This window comes from Rutidosis leptorrhynchoides, chromosome 11 (assembly GCF_046630445.1).
Source record: "Rutidosis leptorrhynchoides isolate AG116_Rl617_1_P2 chromosome 11, CSIRO_AGI_Rlap_v1, whole genome shotgun sequence".
Taxonomy (NCBI): domain Eukaryota; kingdom Viridiplantae; phylum Streptophyta; class Magnoliopsida; order Asterales; family Asteraceae; genus Rutidosis; species Rutidosis leptorrhynchoides.
In genome coordinates, this window is record NC_092343.1 from 47,708,237 (window position 1) to 47,735,188 (window position 26,952).

The following is a 26,952-nucleotide window of genomic DNA, read 5'->3' on the forward strand; positions in this document are numbered from 1 at the left end:
GTATAATACTTTACATGATCGTATTTGTTTCAATATATTTATCGATGGAATTAGAAGATAATATCAAATTGTTGATTTATCAGATACATTATGATATGATTACGGGTCTATGTTATGAGGTCCACTGTGATTTAAGAAATCTATTCTTTTTGACAACATTCGGAAAATGGTAAAGTGATTTATAAGTAAGAACGTGAAGTGTAAATAACTTAGATGTTGGATATCGACAAGTTAAGTAACTCGACATTTTTCATTAAGATGATTTCATACGTTTATTTAACCTTTGAACTTTATCTCATGCTTCACCAACAAACTGTAATTTAAAAACTTGAAACCTATTATGAATATATATGATTCTACTTTTTTAAAACATTTTATGATATAACGATTTCCATTATTTTAACCTTTAAACAAAATGATTCTTAAAAAATATATTTGATTTTGGAAAACAAAATTATTATATTTATTTGATTTAGTTTCAAACGTACAAAAACGTTTTCAGTTTAAAAAGAACTTTATTATTAAAACGTATATAACTTTTATAAATATCTAGAACCACTTTTGACAACTCATTACTTAACCAGTATGATAAAGATAATGATATTTATATTGTATTTTATTAAATATATATAACGATTTAAATTAATATTATATATATTTATACGCGTATTATACGTACATAGTTTTATACTTTTACTATACTTAAACTTTACCTTTACTTTATTTTTACTTTACTTTAACTTTAATAATTCACTTTAATAATTCATACTTTAATAATTCACTTTAATAATTCATACTTTAATAATTCACTTTAATAATTCATACTTTAATAATTCACTTTAATAATTCATACTTTAATAATTCACTTTAATAATTCATACTTTAATAATTCACTTTAATAATTCAAAAATCTATTATAAATAGAATTCAATAGGTTTCATTATTCCATAGAAACTTGAAAATATTTTTCTCTAAACTCTCTCAATCGATTTACATATATATATTTACTCCGTATTATTTCAAGATATTATTAGTATACATAAAATATTACGTCAGAGTGCTGTCCGAGTGATTTCAAAATTGTTTTTCGAGTGGGATTGGATTAAGGAAATTATGGGTTATAGCTATGGAGGTGATTGGTATGGTTCATGGGTATGCTCGTGAGGTCAATATAGTGTTTATCATCTCCGTTGCGTCTACGTACCTTTCCTGCAATATTGAATCTCAATATTGATACGTGAGTACTCATAATTTAACTTTTACATACTAATAGTGTATCCCTGACTAGTGCTCGAGTATATAGGATTATGCATGTTTGTACTTTTGATATTGCCTTTAGTTAGGTTATGTTGAATCCTGAATTAGTTATATATGCGACTGAGATAAGGTATAAGATATGCATGTCGTTGGAAAGCTAGCGAAAAATTAAGAACTTTTCATTTAGATATCGAATGATTTCGATGAACGGATTTGAAGTTATAGTCCATCGAATTTTTGTATTATTATTAAAAATGATTATTATTATCGTCGTTATTATCGTCGTTCTAGTTTTTTCTTATTATTATTATTATTATTTTTATTTTTATTAATAAAAGGATTTATCATTAAAAATTGTTATTTTTTTTATTATTACTATCGTTATTATCGTTAAAGTTATAATTAGTATTATTATTATTATCCAATTATTATTATTATTATTATTATTATTATTATTATTATTATTATTATTATTGGTATTATTATTATTATTATTATCATTATTAATATATATATCATTATTTAAAAATGGTTATTGTTATTGTTATTATTATTATTACTATTACTATATTATCATTAAGATAATTATTAGTATTATCGTTAATAATGTTATAGTAACTATCATTATTAATATTAGTGTAATTAAAACAAATATTTGTAACACCTAATTATTTTGATTACTATTATTATCATTATTACGAACACGATATAAAAGACGATTAAAAGCTATTAAACGAAACGATTAGGAAATAATGGGTAAGAGTATCATGATGAAATTAAAATATTATAAGATATTGATTTAGATAAAATTATCGTTCTTATTATTTTTATCATTACTATTATTATTAAAATTATCGTTAGTATTAAAACTATCATTTTAACAAAAATTATCATTTTAATAGAAATGTCATTGTTACTATAAAATATCATTATTATTATTATTTTAAATAGAATTATTATTTTAAAGATAATATTAAAAATTATCGTAAATATTAAAGTTATCATAATTAGAATTATCGTTTTATCATAATGTCATCTTAGTAATTATAAATATTGATATTTTTATAATAATAATTATTATTACAAAATAATACAACTTTTACTTACTATCATTATAGATATTATTTTATCAAATAAATATTTGATACAAACATATTTTACTACGTGTAATAACTTACTTTAATAATACGTATCATATTATCTTTATAATATTAAATGAACCCTATAAATTTTATTACTTAATATATATAAAAGTATATTTTATTATATAAATATAATATAAAATTTTATTTATTAATAAATAAATTATATTATTTACTCTAATAAATCTTTTAAAAATATTTAAAAATATAAAACGACGATATTTAAATTATATATTAATCATGTATAAATTTTTGAAAATTATTTTGAGTCAAATTTACTTTTGTTGACTTTTGCATATTAGTCTCGAGCATTAGGATTGTGGTACACTATGACTTGACCTAATTTGTTAGACAAATATTGACCAACACATAAATATATATATAATTAATTTAGGTTTGTGAATCCGAGGCCAACCTTGCACTTGTTCAATGACGTTATATGTATTTTTACTACGAAATACAGTATGGTGAGTTTCATTTGCCTTTTTACCCTTTATATTTTTGGGCTGAGAATACATGCGCAATTTTTATAAATGTTTTTCGAAATAGACACAAGTAATCGAAACTACATTATATGGTTGAATTATCGAAATCGAATATGCCCCCTTTTATTAAGTCTGGTAATCTAAGAATTAGGGAACAGACACCCTAATTGACGCGAATCCTAAAGATAGATCTATTGGGCCTAACAAACCCCATCCAAAGTACCGGATGCTTTAGTACTTCGAAATTATATCATGTCCGAAGGAGGATCCCGGAATGATAGGGGATATTCTTATATATCTAGTTAATGTCGGTTACCAGGTGTTCACCATATGAATGATTATTTTTTGTCTCTATGCATGGGACGTATATTTATGAGAACTGGAAATGAAATTCTTGTGGTCTATTAAAATGATGGAAATAAATGATTATGATAAACTAATGAACTCACCAACCTTTTGGTTGACATTTTAAAGCATGTTTATTCTCAGGTGTTAAAGAAATCTTCCGCTGTGCATTTGCTCATTTTAAAGATATTACTTGGAGTCTTTCATAGCATATTTCGAAGAACGTTGCATTCGAGTCATTGAGTTCATCAAAGATTATTATTAAATCAATTTATAGTTGGATAGTGGATATTATGAAATGGTATGCATGCCTGTCAATTTTTGATGTAAAGAAAGATTGTCTTTTAAAAACGAATGCAATGTTTGTAAAATATATCATATATAGGTCAAATACCTCGCAATGTAATCAACTATTGTGAATCGTTTATAATGTATATGAACGGGTCCTTTCAGTTGGTATCAGAGCGGTGGTCTTAGCGAACCAGGTCTGCATTAGTGTGTCTAACTGATAAGTCGTTAGGATGCATTAGTGAGTCTGGACTTCGACCGTGTCTGCATGTCAAAAGTTTTGCTTATCATTTCTAGTCGGAAATCATCTGCTTATCATCCATAGAAAATTACCTGCTTATCATTATTAGTCTAGACACGTCTTGCTACATTAATTGCATGAGTAGTGTATAGACAAACTTCATATCTTAGCGTATCTGCTAAATCATATCTTATCGTATCTGTTACTTTAAACTTTACCTGACATACCCCGCAAATTCCTCCGTAATCTATGAAATCTTTTGATCTCTATATATAGATATCCTATGTAAATAGAATACCACCCGATAGCCGAAAAATCATTTTTATATCGAAAATCCTTTATCCAATCGTACGAAATGGAATTTGTCATCAGTTCAAGTCACTCGGATTCCGAAATGGAATCTCACTCAAGCTCCGAAAGCAGTGTGACCGGAATGGATCAACCAATCAGTCATCACCTATTCTGGATGAATTGGGGATGGGTTCGTAGCCTCCTCAATCATTGGAAACAAGAAGAAGGCGATCCTTTCCATCCACCACATTGCCCTTTTGGCGAAGAACCTGAAGCACTTACCGGCGAACCTGTTCGAGACACCATTTTCTCTCTCATTTCCAGGGTATCTCGTCACGATTATATACTACATCAAATTCTAGATTTTATTTATCCGCTCGTTCCGACCGACAATCATCCTGGAATAATAGAAGAAGTCAACGAACTTCGCGCTCGGGTAGTGGCTTTGGAGAATATGATGCAGAGATTACAAACACCAGCAGCAGCACCAGCAGCATAACCAGTACCACCATCATCAACGCCAACAGTACCATTACCACCTCCAACCACAACCGCATTGTAAACCTCAACTTCACAATCTGTCCCACGAGCATCAACGTCATACGCACCATAGATACCAAGGAGTAATAACAACAATAACTGACGAAGTATTAATTCATAACTTCATTGGAGAAACATTCCGCGGCGATTATATAATCTCTAAAGTCTTAGAGATTATCTAATCTAGCCCTAACCATAAATCAGTTAAGCGAACCAAAATGATAGAAAGAAGAGTAGAAACCCTGACAAAAATGGTGTGTGATTAACAAGTTAAACTTGTTTTACCAACAGCATCAACAGTACCGTCAACGTCACCAGCATCGTCAGTACAGTCAACATCAGAATCAACAACACCTATAACATCACAAACTCCGTCAGTTCAAGAATCACTGTGGACATCATTACGAATCAATAACGTGTATATTGTATCAACAAGTTATGAAGAATTAACTCATTCCCTCTGAAGAAATTATATATATATATATTATATATATATATATATTTTTTGAAATAAAAAAACAAATCTTTCCGTGCTAAGCTATTGTGTGTGAATCTTAACTACTCAGTTAATTCATATTACAAATATGCAATAATGTACGTCCCTCACCCGCGACTTAACCATCGTTAACTACAATCTCTGTCTCAATTCAACAAATTCCAATTCCTAATAAATCAAGTATATATTTGATTTTACACTTCATCATTGATGTAACCGAAACTTTTCAGATAACATCATTCGTACTTTGCGAAGTTCACAAGAATTTAACGAAAACCAACATCACTTCTCAACAAATAATGAAGTATTGATTCATAATTTCAATATTATTGAAGAAATACTTATGTAACCTCTAAACCTTCAAGGAATTATTCAATTCTAGTTCCAACCGTAAATCGAATGAGTTTAATTTAGTATTAACTCATTAAAATCTATGTTACATCTGAGGAGAATATATACATATATATTTTCATAAAGACTGTAATAAAATTCTTATGTACAAGATATTAATTGTGAAATTTTTTTAACGGGTAGGTAATACCCGAGAGATATATATAAATTCACAATTAATATGTTACATTCTTCGAATCAGATTAAGCAAATTATCAATTATACTTCCTACTTTCACAATAATATACATTCTTTCATAGAAATCAAAACAACCAGACTCATTCAAACCCAATTACGTATTCTGATTTTAAAATCTCAGAATTCAATTCGAGATATAACCGGTACCATTACTTTTAGATTCCTACATCTTTCAAAGCTATACTTTGACTTCAAAAGTGTGTTAGAACATCAAATGTATACAAACGATTACAATCTATGTTCAAATCCTTCGAAAATCTCTGAAGACACTTCAAATAATGAGCAATCGAGATGATGATCCAACCACATATTACCCACAGTTATGTACTTAAAAAGCTCTCGAAACCAAAGTCATAATTCAACACATATATGTGTCAGATCTTTTGGCATTTATTAGCAAAAATAACATTGCAATTCCTTTGCAAAGTAGCAAATTATATCACAGCTCCAGCAAGACAACTTCGATTTTTTCATTCGGAGTAGCCTTATCATAATTTTGATATATGTGATTACCCTTTTGTTACAGGAGAACCTTTCATATTCCACCACATTAGCAATAAACTTACCAACAACTTCACTGATCTTGGGCATTCCGAAGAATCTTTATATTTATCGAAACCTCATCATTTACTCATCTGCCTCTTGTAACGAGAATTGTCATACGAATCATTGGGAGTTAGCAATCAGTATTTTGAAATCTCACAGCATGTTGACGCCAGCAGTTATACATAACGTCTATTTCCAAGGCTTACATACTTCGAATGTGAAGTTTCTGAAAAACACTCTGAACCGCGAACTAGTTCTCGAAATGCTGATGAAGCAACAAAAACTGTAAACGACCTTAGCAGTAAAAAGTTTGATGATAAAGATTAGTGTATTAACAAAGCTCAGAAATAGAGAAGTTTTGGAACTGGAAAACGGATTGAGCAAAGTATGAAGGAGGCTGTGGACAAATCACAAAGACTGAACCTGCCTTCAAAGAATCCAAATGATTCAGTGTCTGCTGAAGTCATTAACGAATACCTTGCTCCTGACACTAAACCCTTACAGACAATATTCTTCATCATCCTCTGATATTAGAAATTCTAAGATATCATCGTATCTTTCATTATAAATATCCTCCATATTTCTGAAGATATTTCCATAACTATTCTTATCTGGAATCATTTATCTCTTTGCGCTATCTGTATTACATCAAAAAGGAAACTGTTTAGTTCCTATACTCTGTAAACCTTTGAGTTTAAAATATGAATGTTTTTGAAGTAGTGTTGGAAACTGAAGCATGAGTTAGTATAATATAATGACACTTGATCAATGTGATTATATTACAGTAATTCATGCTGAGTTTCTAAATGGAACGTGATGATTCACAGATCATAACATTATCATGTGCCATGTTATACGACTCTTGTATTCTATTTAACCTCTAAAATATCAAGAAAATATTTCTTGATGATTCGGCCTTTTCCAAGGTATTCTAGTAATTTGACAAGTCAAGATCGTGCCATCACAATTTCCTTCCTAGAACATTAACAATGTTCATTCCGAAAATCATATTTGTGAATTCTGGACCATTACAAGCGGTGCTTAATCGCAAGAAGAAGAAACGAAAGGACAAAACTCCGAAATAGAAATTGGGGTATAAATTGCAGCAAATAAAAGAGAGCATTAACTGTGGATGACAATGATTATAGAAGATAGAAACAGAGACTTTGAAATATAAGGGAAGATATAAAGCCCAACGACAAACCAAAAATTATAAACCATATATATCGATGCATATAGCAATATAAAGACACGGGAGAACTAGAAACACTATAAACCCAAGAGTATAGTAGAAGTAAATAGATTCTTCCGGCGGTAGATGAAAAAGAAGAATGACCGATATGAAAGTTATAAGTATATCGAGAATCAGAACTGGATGGAGTATATTGATGAATACTTTAAAATATGAGTTGAGGGGGAAAGAATAGAAGGCGATGAAACATGACTAGGAACTTAGAAATTAACAGATTTAACTCACACAATGACGGAATAAGTGAATCAAACCCTCTAGTGAATAGGTTAAGCTTTTTGTGATTAATTTAGTCATACCACAACTAAATCAAGTGTGATTAGATCAACACCTAGAGCTATTATTCACCACCTGGGTGATTTGGGTTGAGAGAGAATCGGAGGAGTTCACCAGATCTGAGTGTGTGTAACAAATGAGAGGCTTAACCTAAAAATGAAGAACATAAGACTTTATATACCCCTGCTGTTGACTCACCCGTACGATTCATCCATCACACATACGAGTTGGCTTCATCAGCCGTACGGGTGATCACTCACTCGTGTCTTCTCATTTAGATTGTAATTGTGACTTAGCTCAGCATCAACCGTGCGTATGAGCCTGTCAGCCGTATGAGTGAGGCTTCACTCGGACGTCTGACTAAGTCTAACATAGTCAAACATCCACATCTCATTCCTGCAGTTGCTGTAACCACATACAAACACAAATAGGATAATAACGAACGATCATGGTGGCCTGTAAACTGTTGTAGCTGCAATGGACGTGGGTAGATGTCTAGGGACTTGCATAAAATGCATCAACAGAAGGTGTGAGTTGTAAGAAAAGGAAGGAGGTGAATTTATAAGAAAATCTCCGACAGAACAATTAAAATGGACGATCGCATTTAAAGCGGATCCTAATTCCTTTTGTTATCGGAGAATCAAATCTTATTACAAAGATTTTCTTCAAATCCCTTGAAATCTGGAAATCAATCATATCTACGTCAAATGATAAGATGAATCTACATTTACTCATTTCACTCTTCTATGTTAGCTTCATTCGTACTCTTCATATAAATGGATTGTTTATCCAAATTATTCGCTGACGATAAAACTCTAATTTTCAGCCTGTATGCATCATGAAAACATACTTATTATCATTCACGACCTTTCCACTCAAATTTCGGGACGAAATTTCTTTAACGGGTAGGTACTGTGACAACCCGGAAATTTCCAATCAAATTTAAACTTTATCTTTATATTATTCCGACACGATAAGCAAAGTTTGTTAAGTTAAATCTCAAGAATTTTAAATTGTGTTCATACATTCATTATAACCTCGACCAAATTCAGACGATTCACGAACCGTTATATATAAATAAATATGTATATATATGTATATATATATATATATTATAACTTGAGAATATTAATAAAGTATTAAACGTATAATACTTTACATGATCGTATTTGTTTCAATATATTTATCGATGGAATTAGAAGATAATATCAAATTGTTGATTTATCAGATACATTATGATATGATTACGGGTCTATGTTATGAGGTCCACTGTGATTTAAGAAATCTATTCTTTTTGACAACATTCGGAAAATGGTAAAGTGATTTATAAGTAAGAACGTGAAGTGTAAATAACTTAGATGTTGGATATCGACAAGTTAAGTAACTCGACATTTTTCATTAAGATGATTTCATACGTTTATTTAACCTTTGAACTTTATCTCATGCTTCACCAACAAACTGTAATTTAAAAACTTGAAACCTATTATGAATATATATGATTCTACTTTTTTAAAACATTTTATGATATAACGATTTCCATTATTTTAACCTTTAAACAAAATGATTCTTAAAAAATATATTTGATTTTGGAAAACAAAATTATTATATTTATTTGATTTAGTTTCAAACGTATAAAAACGTTTTCAGTTTAAAAAGAACTTTATTATTAAAACGTATATAACTTTTATAAATATCTAGAACCACTTTTGACAACTCATTACTTAACCAGTATGATAAAGATAATGATATTTATATTTTATTTTATTAAATATATATAACGATTTAAATTAATATTATATATATTTATACGCGTATTATACGTACATAGTTTTATACTTTTACTATACTTAAACTTTACCTTTACTTTATTTTTACTTTACTTTAACTTTAATAATTCACTTTAATAATTCATACTTTAATAATTCACTTTAATAATTCATACTTTAATAATTCACTTTAATAATTCATACTTTAATAATTCACTTTAATAATTCATACTTTAATAATTCACTTTAATAATTCATACTTTAATAATTCACTTTAATAATTCAAAAATCTATTATAAATAGAATTCAATAGGTTTCATTATTCCATAGAAACTTGAAAATATTTTTCTCTAAACTCTCTCAATCGATTTACATATATATATTTACTCCGTATTATTTCAAGATATTATTAGTATACATAAAATATTACGTCAGAGTGCTGTCCGAGTGATTTCAAAATTGTTTTTCGAGTGGGATTGGATTAAGGAAATTATGGGTTATAGCTATGGAGGTGATTGGTATGGTTCATGGGTATGCTCGTGAGGTCAATATAGTGTTTATCATCTCCGTTGCGTCTACGTACCTTTCCTGCAATATTGAATCTCAATATTGATACGTGAGTACTCATAATTTAACTTTTACATACTAATAGTGTATCCCTGACTAGTGCTCGAGTATATAGGATTATGCATGTTTGTACTTTTGATATTGCCTTTAGTTAGGTTATGTTGAATCCTGAATTAGTTATATATGCGACTGAGATAAGGTATAAGATATGCATGTCGTTGGAAAGCTAGCGAAAAATTAAGAACTTTTCATTTAGATATCGAATGATTTCGATGAACGGATTTGAAGTTATAGTCCATCGAATTTTTGTATTATTATTAAAAATGATTATTATTATCGTCGTTATTATCGTCGTTCTAGTTTTTTCTTATTATTATTATTATTATTATTATTTTTATTAATAAAAGGATTTATCATTAAAAATTGTTATTTTTTTTATTATTACTATCGTTATTATCGTTAAAGTTATAATTAGTATTATTATTATTATCCAATTATTATTATTATTATTATTATTATTATTATTATTATTATTATTATTATTATTATTATTATTATTATTATTATTATTATTATTATTATTATTGGTATTATTATTATTATTATTATCATTATTAATATATATATCATTATTTAAAAATGGTTATTGTTATTGTTATTATTATTATTACTATTACTATATTATCATTAAGATAATTATTAGTATTATCGTTAATAATGTTATAGTAACTATCATTATTAATATTAGTGTAATTAAAACAAATATTTGTAACACCTAATTATTTTGATTACTATTATTATCATTATTACGAACACGATATAAAAGACGATTAAAAGCTATTAAACGAAACGATTAGGAAATAATGGGTAAGAGTATCATGATGAAATTAAAATATTATAAGATATTGATTTAGATAAAATTATCGTTCTTATTATTTTTATCATTACTATTATTATTAAAATTATCGTTAGTATTAAAACTATCATTTTAACAAAAATTATCATTTTAATAGAAATGTCATTGTTACTATAAAATATCATTATTATTATTATTTTAAATAGAATTATTATTTTAAAGATAATATTAAAAATTATCGTAAATATTAAAGTTATCATAATTAGAATTATCGTTTTATCATAATGTCATCTTAGTAATTATAAATATTGATATTTTTATAATAATAATTATTATTACAAAATAATACAACTTTTACTTACTATCATTATAGATATTATTTTATCAAATAAATATTTGATACAAACATATTTTACTACGTGTAATAACTTACTTTAATAATACGTATCATATTATCTTTATAATATTAAATGAACCCTATAAATTTTATTACTTAATATATATAAAAGTATATTTTATTATATAAATATAATATAAAATTTTATTTATTAATAAATAAATTATATTATTTACTCTAATAAATCTTTTAAAAATATTTAAAAATATAAAACGACGATATTTAAATTATATATTAATCATGTATAAATTTTTGAAAATTATTTTGAGTCAAATTTACTTTTGTTGACTTTTGCATATTAGTCTCGAGCATTAGGATTGTGGTACACTATGACTTGACCTAATTTGTTAGACAAATATTGACCAACACATAAATATATATATAATTAATTTAGGTTTGTGAATCCGAGGCCAACCTTGCACTTGTTCAATGACGTTATATGTATTTTTACTACGAAATACAGTATGGTGAGTTTCATTTGCCTTTTTACCCTTTATATTTTTGGGCTGAGAATACATGCGCAATTTTTATAAATGTTTTTCGAAATAGACACAAGTAATCGAAACTACATTATATGGTTGAATTATCGAAATCGAATATGCCCCCTTTTATTAAGTCTGGTAATCTAAGAATTAGGGAACAGACACCCTAATTGACGCGAATCCTAAAGATAGATCTATTGGGCCTAACAAACCCCATCCAAAGTACCGGATGCTTTAGTACTTCGAAATTATATCATGTCCGAAGGAGGATCCCGGAATGATAGGGGATATTCTTATATATCTAGTTAATGTCGGTTACCAGGTGTTCACCATATGAATGATTATTTTTTGTCTCTATGCATGGGACGTATATTTATGAGAACTGGAAATGAAATTCTTGTGGTCTATTAAAATGATGGAAATAAATGATTATGATAAACTAATGAACTCACCAACCTTTTGGTTGACATTTTAAAGCATGTTTATTCTCAGGTGTTAAAGAAATCTTCCGCTGTGCATTTGCTCATTTTAAAGATATTACTTGGAGTCTTTCATAGCATATTTCGAAGAACGTTGCATTCGAGTCATTGAGTTCATCAAAGATTATTATTAAATCAATTTATAGTTGGATAGTGGATATTATGAAATGGTATGCATGCCTGTCAATTTTTGATGTAAAGAAAGATTGTCTTTTAAAAACGAATGCAATGTTTGTAAAATATATCATATATAGGTCAAATACCTCGCAATGTAATCAACTATTGTGAATCGTTTATAATGTATATGAACGGGTCCTTTCAGTTGGTATCAGAGCGGTGGTCTTAGCGAACCAGGTCTGCATTAGTGTGTCTAACTGATAAGTCGTTAGGATGCATTAGTGAGTCTGGACTTCGACCGTGTCTGCATGTCAAAAGTTTTGCTTATCATTTCTAGTCGGAAATCATCTGCTTATCATCCATAGGAAATTACCTGCTTATCATTATTAGTCTAGACACGTCTTGCTACATTAATTGCATGAGTAGTGTATAGACAAACTTCATATCTTAGCGTATCTGCTAAATCATATCTTATCGTATCTGTTACTTTAAACTTTACCTGACATACCCCGCAAATTCCTCCGTAATCTATGAAATCTTTTGATCTCTATATATAGATATCCTATGTAAATAGAATACCACCCGATAGCCGAAAAATCATTTTTATATCGAAAATCCTTTATCCAATCGTACGAAATGGAATTTGTCATCAGTTCAAGTCACTCGGATTCCGAAATGGAATCTCACTCAAGCTCCGAAAGCAGTGTGACCGGAATGGATCAACCAATCAGTCATCACCTATTCTGGATGAATTGGGGATGGGTTCGTAGCCTCCTCAATCATTGGAAACAAGAAGAAGGCGATCCTTTCCATCCACCACATTGCCCTTTTGGCGAAGAACCTGAAGCACTTACCGGCGAACCTGTTCGAGACACCATTTTCTCTCTCATTTCCAGGGTATCTCGTCACGATTATATACTACATCAAATTCTAGATTTTATTTATCCGCTCGTTCCGACCGACAATCATCCTGGAATAATAGAAGAAGTCAACGAACTTCGCGCTCGGGTAGTGGCTTTGGAGAATATGATGCAGAGATTACAAACACCAGCAGCAGCACCAGCAGCATAACCAGTACCACCATCATCAACGCCAACAGTACCATTACCACCTCCAACCACAACCGCATTGTAAACCTCAACTTCACAATCTGTCCCACGAGCATCAACGTCATACGCACCATAGATACCAAGGAGTAATAACAACAATAACTGACGAAGTATTAATTCATAACTTCATTGGAGAAACATTCCGCGGCGATTATATAATCTCTAAAGTCTTAGAGATTATCTAATCTAGCCCTAACCATAAATCAGTTAAGCGAACCAAAATGATAGAAAGAAGAGTAGAAACCCTGACAAAAATGGTGTGTGATTAACAAGTTAAACTTGTTTTACCAACAGCATCAACAGTACCGTCAACGTCACCAGCATCGTCAGTACAGTCAACATCAGAATCAACAACACCTATAACATCACAAACTCCGTCAGTTCAAGAATCACTGTGGACATCATTACGAATCAATAACGTGTATATTGTATCAACAAGTTATGAAGAATTAACTCATTCCCTCTGAAGAAATTATATATATATATATTATATATATATATATATTTTTTGAAATAAAAAAACAAATCTTTCCGTGCTAAGCTATTGTGTGTGAATCTTAACTACTCAGTTAATTCATATTACAAATATGCAATAATGTACGTCCCTCACCCGCGACTTAACCATCGTTAACTACAATCTCTGTCTCAATTCAACAAATTCCAATTCCTAATAAATCAAGTATATATTTGATTTTACACTTCATCATTGATGTAACCGAAACTTTTCAGATAACATCATTCGTACTTTGCGAAGTTCACAAGAATTTAACGAAAACCAACATCACTTCTCAACAAATAATGAAGTATTGATTCATAATTTCAATATTATTGAAGAAATACTTATGTAACCTCTAAACCTTCAAGGAATTATTCAATTCTAGTTCCAACCGTAAATCGAATGAGTTTAATTTAGTATTAACTCATTAAAATCTATGTTACATCTGAGGAGAATATATACATATATATTTTCATAAAGACTGTAATAAAATTCTTATGTACAAGATATTAATTGTGAAATTTTTTTAACGGGTAGGTAATACCCGAGAGATATATATAAATTCACAATTAATATGTTACATTCTTCGAATCAGATTAAGCAAATTATCAATTATACTTCCTACTTTCACAATAATATACATTCTTTCATAGAAATCAAAACAACCAGACTCATTCAAACCCAATTACGTATTCTGATTTTAAAATCTCAGAATTCAATTCGAGATATAACCGGTACCATTACTTTTAGATTCCTACATCTTTCAAAGCTATACTTTGACTTCAAAAGTGTGTTAGAACATCAAATGTATACAAACGATTACAATCTATGTTCAAATCCTTCGAAAATCTCTGAAGACACTTCAAATAATGAGCAATCGAGATGATGATCCAACCACATATTACCCACAGTTATGTACTTAAAAAGCTCTCGAAACCAAAGTCATAATTCAACACATATATGTGTCAGATCTTTTGGCATTTATTAGCAAAAATAACATTGCAATTCCTTTGCAAAGTAGCAAATTATATCACAGCTCCAGCAAGACAACTTCGATTTTTTCATTCGGAGTAGCCTTATCATAATTTTGATATATGTGATTACCCTTTTGTTACAGGAGAACCTTTCATATTCCACCACATTAGCAATAAACTTACCAACAACTTCACTGATCTTGGGCATTCCGAAGAATCTTTATATTTATCGAAACCTCATCATTTACTCATCTGCCTCTTGTAACGAGAATTGTCATACGAATCATTGGGAGTTAGCAATCAGTATTTTGAAATCTCACAGCATGTTGACGCCAGCAGTTATACATAACGTCTATTTCCAAGGCTTACATACTTCGAATGTGAAGTTTCTGAAAAACACTCTGAACCGCGAACTAGTTCTCGAAATGCTGATGAAGCAACAAAAACTGTAAACGACCTTAGCAGTAAAAAGTTTGATGATAAAGATTAGTGTATTAACAAAGCTCAGAAATAGAGAAGTTTTGGAACTGGAAAACGGATTGAGCAAAGTATGAAGGAGGCTGTGGACAAATCACAAAGACTGAACCTGCCTTCAAAGAATCCAAATGATTCAGTGTCTGCTGAAGTCATTAACGAATACCTTGCTCCTGACACTAAACCCTTACAGACAATATTCTTCATCATCCTCTGATATTAGAAATTCTAAGATATCATCGTATCTTTCATTATAAATATCCTCCATATTTCTGAAGATATTTCCATAACTATTCTTATCTGGAATCATTTATCTCTTTGCGCTATCTGTATTACATCAAAAAGGAAACTGTTTAGTTCCTATACTCTGTAAACCTTTGAGTTTAAAATATGAATGTTTTTGAAGTAGTGTTGGAAACTGAAGCATGAGTTAGTATAATATAATGACACTTGATCAATGTGATTATATTACAGTAATTCATGCTGAGTTTCTAAATGGAACGTGATGATTCACAGATCATAACATTATCATGTGCCATGTTATACGACTCTTGTATTCTATTTAACCTCTAAAATATCAAGAAAATATTTCTTGATGATTCGGCCTTTTCCAAGGTATTCTAGTAATTTGACAAGTCAAGATCGTGCCATCACAATTTCCTTCCTAGAACATTAACAATGTTCATTCCGAAAATCATATTTGTGAATTCTGGACCATTACAAGCGGTGCTTAATCGCAAGAAGAAGAAACGAAAGGACAAAACTCCGAAATAGAAATTGGGGTATAAATTGCAGCAAATAAAAGAGAGCATTAACTGTGGATGACAATGATTATAGAAGATAGAAACAGAGACTTTGAAATATAAGGGAAGATATAAAGCCCAACGACAAACCAAAAATTATAAACCATATATATCGATGCATATAGCAATATAAAGACACGGGAGAACTAGAAACACTATAAACCCAAGAGTATAGTAGAAGTAAATAGATTCTTCCGGCGGTAGATGAAAAAGAAGAATGACCGATATGAAAGTTATAAGTATATCGAGAATCAGAACTGGATGGAGTATATTGATGAATACTTTAAAATATGAGTTGAGGGGGAAAGAATAGAAGGCGATGAAACATGACTAGGAACTTAGAAATTAACAGATTTAACTCACACAATGACGGAATAAGTGAATCAAACCCTCTAGTGAATAGGTTAAGCTTTTTGTGATTAATTTAGTCATACCACAACTAAATCAAGTGTGATTAGATCAACACCTAGAGCTATTATTCACCACCTGGGTGATTTGGGTTGAGAGAGAATCGGAGGAGTTCACCAGATCTGAGTGTGTGTAACAAATGAGAGGCTTAACCTAAAAATGAAGAACATAAGACTTTATATACCCCTGCTGTTGACTCACCCGTACGATTCATCCATCACACATACGAGTTGGCTTCATCAGCCGTACGGGTGATCACTCACTCGTGTCTTCTCATTTAGATTGTAATTGTGACTTAGCTCAGCATCAACCGTGCGTATGAGCCTGTCAGCCGTATGAGTGAGGCTTCACTCGGACGTCTGACTAAGTCTAACATAGTCAAACATCCACATCTCATTCCTGCAGTTGCTGTAACCACATACAAACACAAATAGGATAATAACGAACGATCATGGTGGCCTGTAAACTGTTGTAGCTGCAATGGACGTGGGTAGATGTCTAGGGACTTGCATAAAATGCATCAACAGAAGGTGTGAGTTGTAAGAAAAGGAAGGAGGTGAATTTATAAGAAAATCTCCGACAGAACAATTAAAATGGACGATCGCATTTAAAGCGGATCCTAATTCCTTTTGTTATCGGAGAATCAAATCTTATTACAAAGATTTTCTTCAAATCCCTTGAAATCTGGAAATCAATCATATCTACGTCAAATGATAAGATGAATCTACATTTACTCATTTCACTCTTCTATGTTAGCTTCATTCGTACTCTTCATATAAATGGATTGTTTATCCAAATTATTCGCTGACGATAAAACTCTAATTTTCAGCCTGTATGCATCATGAAAACATACTTATTATCATTCACGACCTTTCCACTCAAATTTCGGGACGAAATTTCTTTAACGGGTAGGTACTGTGACAACCCGGAAATTTCCAATCAAATTTAAACTTTATCTTTATATTATTCCGACACGATAAGCAAAGTTTGTTAAGTTAAATCTCAAGAATTTTAAATTGTGTTCATACATTCATTATAAATATGAAAGTGATTTGAATTTACAGTTCAAGTCCTTAAAATATTTATGAACACGTAAATATAACTATTATAATATTAATTATACATGACGACTCCCCGAGTACCTATTTTGCTAAAATGACCAACAGTTTTCTAAAATCAAACTGGCGGGTTACAATTTTATTCAAAAAATAATTGTATATAATGATACTAAAATACTATAACTTATACTTTAATAATGTTACGTTACATAGTAAATTTTCAAAATACTCTAAATATTACGTAGTATATAATAATCACTTCACTCTATTCATTAAAAGAGGGTTTTTATTAGGTAATAAATTATTATGAAACTTACTTAATCACCATTAGATTAAAAAATTACATAACAATACCCTTTAATCCAATGATCATTGATCATCATCTAAAATTATTAGGTAATAAATCCACCTCCTCAATTGTAAATTGTCAATACCAACCTCCAATTAAAAAAAATACGGGATCCATTCATTCAGATTACGTGTTTACGCAAAAAAAAAAAAAAAAAAACCATCCCTGATTTTGGAAGCCCTTTTAATATCATTCTTCTTCCTTCTTCTTACAATCCTTAATTCATCTCCAGAAATCAATCGATATGTTGTATAGAATTTGATTTTCATCTTCAACATTGCTGAACATCACAATTTCTTTTTAATTATCATATCCAAAATTCGTATATGTTGAGCTGTTTTGTGAATTGTTCTTCAACCGACTATCAAGAACCTCGGCCTAAATAAATTAATTGTTGCCGAATTGACGATGTTCATGATCAAACCAATCTGATTATGTGTATTATGTATATTCATGGACTATTTGATTGTTCAAAGGTATGAATCATTCAAACTGCAGCATGTTAATCCATTTATGCTAGAAAAATATAGTATACAATTAGGATTTATTCTGTGAGTTTGATTATTATACAATTAGGGTTTTATTCTGTGAGTTTGATTATTATGCAATTAGGGTTTTGTAATTATTATTTTTATTAACAATTATGTATCACACTTTACGGTTGTTCTTTTATTGGATTATTGTGTCATACATGTTGATTGTGAGTTCAGAAGCAAATAGACCAAAGTGATAAAGATCATTGAAAAAAGTATGGCGATTGGAGGTTTTATTTCATATAAATTAGAGCTTCAAAGATCATTGAAAAAGTATGGCGATTGGAGGTATGCTTCTTAACGTGCTACATATCATTAGTTAGTAAGGGACAAAACAGATTATAAGACAATGGGTCAAAAGTTATATAGTTTTAAATATACACTTTCGATCACTTATGTTCTGTTTGACCCATTTAATTGTTTGTGTTTAGTTTGGCCCTAACACGCTAAAACATTACCTAAGTTATGAATTGTTTATAAAACAAAGTTAAAGTTTAAGTGGTTTTCTAACAATTTTTATATTTTGGATGGTATCATAAGCAAATCAGAAAATCTGTTGACTAAGAAGTAAAAATCAGTATATGATGCTATTGTACATTCTATTGAACCATACTTGCTACTTGTTTTTGTGGAAATCATTAGCATCTACTTTGCGAGCATATTTTCTATTACTATGCTATTGTAAGTTATTTTTGACTTTGGACATGCACGGGCATATTTATTAACGCACCATCAAGTCATATTCTGGACTGTGTTATTTGTGTACATTCCCATTTATATACTTTTAAAACTACATTTATATTAAGGTTTGTTCTTGGAGTAATGCAGGATAATATAGCAACTCGATTGTATCGTGCTCCTGAACTATATGGGTCCTCTTTATCCAAAGTATGATGCTTCCACATGAACAACTTGCTACTGTAATTTGTGTACATGTAATAAAGTTGGAAAATCACCCATTCACTTACGGATGGGTAGATTTTAACTGTGTTCTATCTGAAGGGGACAAATAAAAAGCACAAGTAAGGTTGAATAGGTCAAATGGGTTGATTGAATTAAACACATTCAAAGTTCTTAGTTAATGTGTTTTTTCGAGATTATGAAGAGAGTGCTTCTGAATTTCTGCCCCTCAAAGCTCAATTTTGGTGGATGGCAAAGTAATGAACTTATCTTGTTTAAAAAAAACTGCAATTCGCCATATACTACGAGCAATACGATGACCAAAAGGTTAGGGTTTCCTTTTTTATACTGATGTTATTGTTTTTTGATTATAATATAGATCTTTCTGAAATCAACTTTTAATATAATATACAGTTTCTAAGGTATTAAACCACCTCATAATGCTTTATTTTAGTGCAGAACTCCATTGTGGTTGATTTAGTATATATGATCAATAAGTTTTGGAACTTTTGATGTGACCAAATGGGTACACTTTACAAGGTCCTTTTAATGAAATTGACATTCTTCTTTATAATGTGTAGGTTTCTAACAACGAAATGACATTAAATCGACGGTGCTTCTTCGATACTTAGCTGATAATGAATTGACAACGCTTCTTTTCGTTATTTCTGTAACATGTGAGTTTTTGTCTTCTAAACTTTTTGCATATGATAATCTGCAACCCATTAAAAATATATTTATGTGAAGTAAAGCATTAAAAAGGGTTGTCAGATCTTTCATATAGATTGGGCAAGTTTTGACCCATATGATCCATTCCATGTTTACTCAAATCTTTGATGGATTTTACATGAATTAAAATAATATTCTTTTCTTACTGTAGGACATTAATGAACTTTTGAATCAAAGTTAAAATCAGTCTTTCAACTTTGTTATTAGTAACGCTATATATGATTTGCCCTAAAAGTATAAGACCGTGGTACATTTGGAATGTACGTCCATCTTTTCAAATGTTTCTTTTAATCTATAAAACTTTTCATGTATCTGATGTATACAAAAACGTATAATACTTTTTAGACAGTCGTGACGCACGGCTGCAAACTTAGAGTGATAATGCTAAAAAAACATGTTTTAGTTTGTGATAACGATTTACAAATTTCAACAAATTTGCAACAAACCTGCATTAGGTGTACTACATAATAATTATTTGGATTGACCATCTGGTTTTAAGCCTGCAAATTACAAGTAAAGAGTGTACGATTTACATATAGAAGATTAGTTGTCATAGTGTTCTATATTTGGAAACAAAAAGTTAAAATGCAGAATGTTACGTATGTTCTTGCAATTTCTGTAGTTTTGTAACTTGGCTCATAAAAGAATGGATGGTCACATGGGTTTGGCTAACTCTTTAGTTATATAAAACATATCGAGTCGGAATTTGTAAGTAGTTCAGGTTTAGTTTTTTACATTCTGTTGGCATTAATTTGTTTACATGTTACAATTACAATATCAAGCTATTCTTATTCAATTGAGACACATGGCTAATGCTTATGTGTTTTTTTTTTTAATGAAAATATTACCAAAAAAAAAAAACTTTTGATGTAATCCATGTTTACAGATAATCCTTTGTACGTGAAAATTATACATACGGTCAAATGGGGTATGTGTTTTTTTGATACGAAGGCCTAACTAATATCAACTATCATAGTGAAGTGTGATGTACTTAAATTGTCTTTTAGGAATGTAAAACAGAAATGGGAATCATGCAACCCATTTGCTTCCTATTTCATATTGCTGAAAGAATGGACTTGGATGAATGGGTTGGTTTTGTTCACCAATTAATAGATAATAAGATGGGTATAAATTCAAAAGTCAAGTATGTAAAAAAGCTTGTATGCCAGATAATGGAGTTACTCTGTTATTAAAGAATAATAACACAAGTAAAAGTTTTCAGGTTTGACTATATCAGCTCAAAATGCCCCAATGACCGGATACAATAATGGTAGGTACCCAAACTTGGGTTAAGTTCACTATACAATGTTCAAGAGTTGGTTTTTGGTTGTGGCTTTGCTGCTATTATTGCGTGACTTTTTCAAGTCAAGCAGGTATAAAACTTAGATCTAATAACGATAATTGGATTAGTCATGTTTGTGGATTGATAAAGGGTGTTTGAAAAGTTGGAAGTGATGTAATATTATGATTGCATTGGCATGTATTTGTTTTCACTTTACATGGTCATTTTTTGTTGTCAACAGATTAGAGGAACCATTGATTACTCTTTTCTAAATTTGATAGATAAACTCAGTTATGATGGATGATCATTTTGTGCTAATATTGTTTGCCTTCAATCTGGAGGTTAGCAAAATAAGCATGTTTTTTTTTGTTAATTTTTTGACACCTAATAAGAATGTTAAGGAAATCAGCTATGTACTTTTTACTCGTGTATGAGCAAGGATAGTGACTTTGAGTCCGTGTGTATTATACAACTCATTTGAAACTCTTTTTTGGTGTTGAAGTTTGAGTCCTTCCCAACGTGTTATTCGTTAATATGTTCGTACAACACACGAGCTCCCGACCATAACAATACTATATACTTTTTACTCATGTATGAGGTAGGATATTCTCTACATTTGAAACTCTTTTTTGGTGTTAAAGTTTGAGTCCTTTCCAACGTGTTATTCGTTAATATGTTCGTACAACACACGGGCTCCTGACCATTACAATACTATATACTTTTTACTCATGTATGAGCTAGGATATTCTCTACATTTGCCAAGAACAAGTTTTAAATGAATTAAACCTGCAAATTTTGCGGGTTAAGATCATAAAGTGAGTTAGAATAAGACCATATCCCATTATGATACAACACAAAGTTGAGGGATTAATATATGAAATACTACTAATACATGAGTATTTTGGTTAACATCAGAAACATGAATCGTAAATCGTTATCATATCAACCGTACTATTACAGATGTTTCAATACAATAAAATGGTTAGATATCAAAACGGATACAAATGAAAATGGTTAAGAGTTTTTAGATACTAAATCTCCATCAAGTTAGGCAATGAGTGCCTTAAATGTTGATCTTCTTCTTGGATCGGTTCTTGCACATCAAAAGTACGTCAAAGGCTAACGAAGAACGTCAAAAGGCTCTATCGGGAATACAAAACATACACACAACAAAACAACAAGTTATAGCATTATTCTCAATTCATGGTCCCCTCAAAATATTGATGACATTGTCAAGTATGTGGGAAACTACAACGAATATTTGAGATAACCATTATAAACTTACAAATCGATTGCATTCAACAAAAGCAACTAATCAAGAGAGTATATGTTCTTAGATAAACAATGGTGTGTTTTTTTATGCAACATTTTGTACCAAATTCTATGTTTTATTTTGAATAAATTCTTAAGTACTAATTTCTCACATGTGGTTAAATAGTTACCAAATTATAGGTGCCCATAGCAACGAATACAACCTAATTTTTTCATTTTGCAATTTAACAAAATGGGAATTTTACAATACTATAAATTTATTTGTAATATCATACTTAATATTATTTTAAAAAATAATAACTCAATGAGCCTCGCGAAATCGCGGGTCTTTAACTAGTTTATATATTAATTGTAAACATTAAGTTACTAACACCACCCAAAATCACTTAAAAAAATTTTCAACATCACGGCCTAGTAAACTTAAAAGAACTTTTAAAATTCGTCAATTACACGGGCTCTTAAACTCAAAAGAAATTTTTAAGATTTGTCAACAACACGAGCTCTTAAACTTAAAAGAATTTTTAAAATTTGTCAACACCACGAGCTCTTAAATAATTCATATACTTGTCCTATTTTTTTAGTACCGCTATTTACATACCAATATGAATTGCAAATTACAATTTTGCACGATATTTTACACACTCGTGCAACGCACGGGCTCTAAAACCTAATTTATAGTATCTAATAAATCTCTAAAACGATGATGCAATAAATAAGAATTATTCAATTATAAAAGAAATTCAAAAATAAATAATAAAACTCTAAACCCTTGATGATGATGTCATTAAACTAATTAATTATATTTAATAAAAATATTAACATGTTAATTGTATAATATATTAAGTATTATGTACACCTTTATAATAAACACCCGATGATCATATGTACAATATTTGAAGCATTATATAGAACCTTATAGTAAAACACCCTCATGACCATATGTACAATATTTGAAGTATTATTTACAACTATATGATAAAACATCTCATGACGATATGCACAAACTTTAAAATAAATTGTGCAACCTTTTACAAAACACTATGAAGTATGAACACATGTATAAACCTTGAAGCATATTGTACAACCTTCATATATTAATTGTATTTAAATATATAAAAATATTTGAAAATGCATTTATTATTACTATTAATAATTATTAAAAATATAAATACTCAATTTTTAAGCAAACTTTATTATTATAATTATAATTATAATTATAATTATATTATTATTATTATATCATCATCATTATTATTATTATTATTATTATTATTATTATTATTATTATTATTATTATTATTATTATTATTATTATTATTATTTAAATATGAGTTCTTATTACGGGATTAATTAGGTTACATATGTATGCGAAATACACGTCTCATTGTAAAAACAACGACAAGTTTCTTAGTCAAAATCCGTAGTTCTATGGGTCATTAAACTAAATGACTTTATCATTTATATTCACTTAATATATAAAACATATAATTAAACTTTTTTCATTTAAACAAATCCGCGATTTCACGGATTATTTCACTAGTGTGTGTGTGTATATATATATATATATATATATATATATATATATATATATATATATATATATATATATATAAACGAAAAAGTTATTCTTGATTGTGGTTGAAAGTTATTTTAGGATGTTTGTATCTATATATTATATCTATATATCTATATTATATATATTATTACATAGATTATTTATATATTAAGAATTTATTGCACCATCCAAAAATTTCCAAAAGTTGTGATCCGTGAAATTGCTATATAAATATTGTACGTATTCGAATTAGTCAAAGATGAATTATATGCTCGTTTCTTTTTTTTCCTAGCTATTAGATTATTATTAAATTAAATGTTTGGTTTAATGACAAACTCATGAGAACTCAAATAAGTTTAGATTAATAACACTGATTAATTATAATTAATATATACATACATATATAATATCTATATATATACATTATACATTTATATGTGCAGAGCTCTTAAACTCAAAAAGAATTTTTAAAATTTGTCAACATCACGGGCTTTTAAACTCAAAAGAGTTTTTAAAATTTGTTAACACCACGGGCTCTTAAATAATTCTTATACTTTTCATATTTTTTTAAATAATTGTATATAATAATTTTAAAATAATATAACTTATACTTTACTAATACTATGTTTCATGAAAATTTTTCAATGTACTCTAAATATTACGTAGTATATAATTTATATATTAAAAAGATATTAATGGTGAGAAAAAAAATTGTAGACATTAAGTTAATAACACCACCATAAACCACTTTTTTTGTCAACAACACGGGCTCTTAAACTCAAAAGAACTTTTAAAATTCGTCAACACCGCGAGCTCTTAAACTCAAAAGGATTTTTTAAAATTTGTCAATATCACGGGCTCTTAAACTCAAAAGAATTTTTAAACATTCGCTTTCTCAAATAATTGTATTCGATATAAATAACAAATGTACACATGGATTATACATTGATTATGAACCGGCCATGCCAGTTTGTGATTGATTAGTCGCTCAGGTGATCCTCTCAATAGGTTCAGAAGGTGGAACAGATGCAATTTTTAGCGATGATGTTTTGGCAAACATTCATGCAACAATTTTTTTACAGTTTTTTATTTTTAGTGTTTTGTCTTATTGTATTATTCACTTCGTTTAATATTAATTGTTGAGTATTTTTTGAGTGTCACAAATTTATCGTCCACTTCTAAAAAAAAGAAAAAAAAGTAAGAATGTAAATTATTATTAATATTACATTTGTAAGATAAAAAAATAGGTAGAAATAATGAGTAAAATTGAAACATAGGGTGTGTTTGGGTGACGAGCTTGTTGGAGCTTATGGGAGCTTATAAGAGTTTGAGCTTATGATTTTAATAAGCTCCAAGTCATAGGGTGTGTTTGGATGAAACTAGCTGGAGCTGGAGCTTATGGACTAGAGCTGGAGCTGGAGCTTATTTTTTAAGTTGGTAGCTGGAGCTTATTATTTTTTATAAGTGTTTGAAAAATTAGCTGGAGCTTATTTTCTAGTTCATAAGCTCTACTTTTTTTCATAAGCTACTAGAAGTAGCTTATTTTTCTAGAGCTTATGATTTTTATAAGCTCTACTTTTTATGTCTACCAAACAAAGCTTATTACTTAGAGCTTATTAAAATCATAAGCTCAAGCTCCTATAAGCTCCCATAAGCTCCCATAAGCTTCTCTACCAAACACACCCATAAGCTTCGTTTGGTAGAGAAAAAAAGTAGAGCTTATGAAAATCATAAGCTCTGAAAAAATAAGCTACTTTTAGGGTGTGTTTGCGCAAGAGCTTATGGGAGCTTATGGGAGCTTATGAGAGCTTATGAGAGCTTGAGCTTATGATTTTAATAAGCTCCAAGTAATAAGCTTTGTTTGGTAGATATAAAAAGTAGAGCTTATGAAAATCATAAGCTCTGAAAAAATAAGCTACTTCTAGTAGCTTATGAAAAAAAGTAGAGCTTATGAACTGAAAAATAAGCTCCAGCTAGTTTACCAAACACTTATAAAAAATAATAAGCTCCGGCTACCATAAGCTCCAGCTCCAGCTCTAGCCCATAAGCTCCAGCTTCAGCTATAAGCTCCAGCTCCAGCTAGTTTCATCCAAACACACCCATAAGCTACTAGAAGTAGCTTATTTTTTCAGAGCTTATGATTTTCATAAGCTCTACTTTTTATGTCTACCAAACAAAGCTTATTACTTGGAGCTTATTAAAATCATAAGCTCAAGCTCCCATAAGCTCTCATAAGCTCCCATAAATTCTTGCGCCAAACACACCCTAAAAGTAGCTTATTTTTTCAGAGCTTATGATTTTCATAAGCTCTACTTTTTTTCTCTACCAAACGAAGCTTATGACTTGGAGCTTATTAAAATCATAAGCTCAAACTCTTATAAGCTCCCATAAGCTCCAACAAGCTCGTCACCCAAACACACCCTATGAAAAAAAGTAGAGCTTATGAACTGAAAAATAAGCTCCAGCTAGTTTACCAAACACTTATAAAAAATAATAAGCTCCAGCTACCATAAGCTCCAGCCCCAGCTCTAGCCCATAAGCTCCAGCTTCAGCTCCAGCTAGTTTCATCCAAACACACCCAGTAGCTTATGAAAAAAGTAGA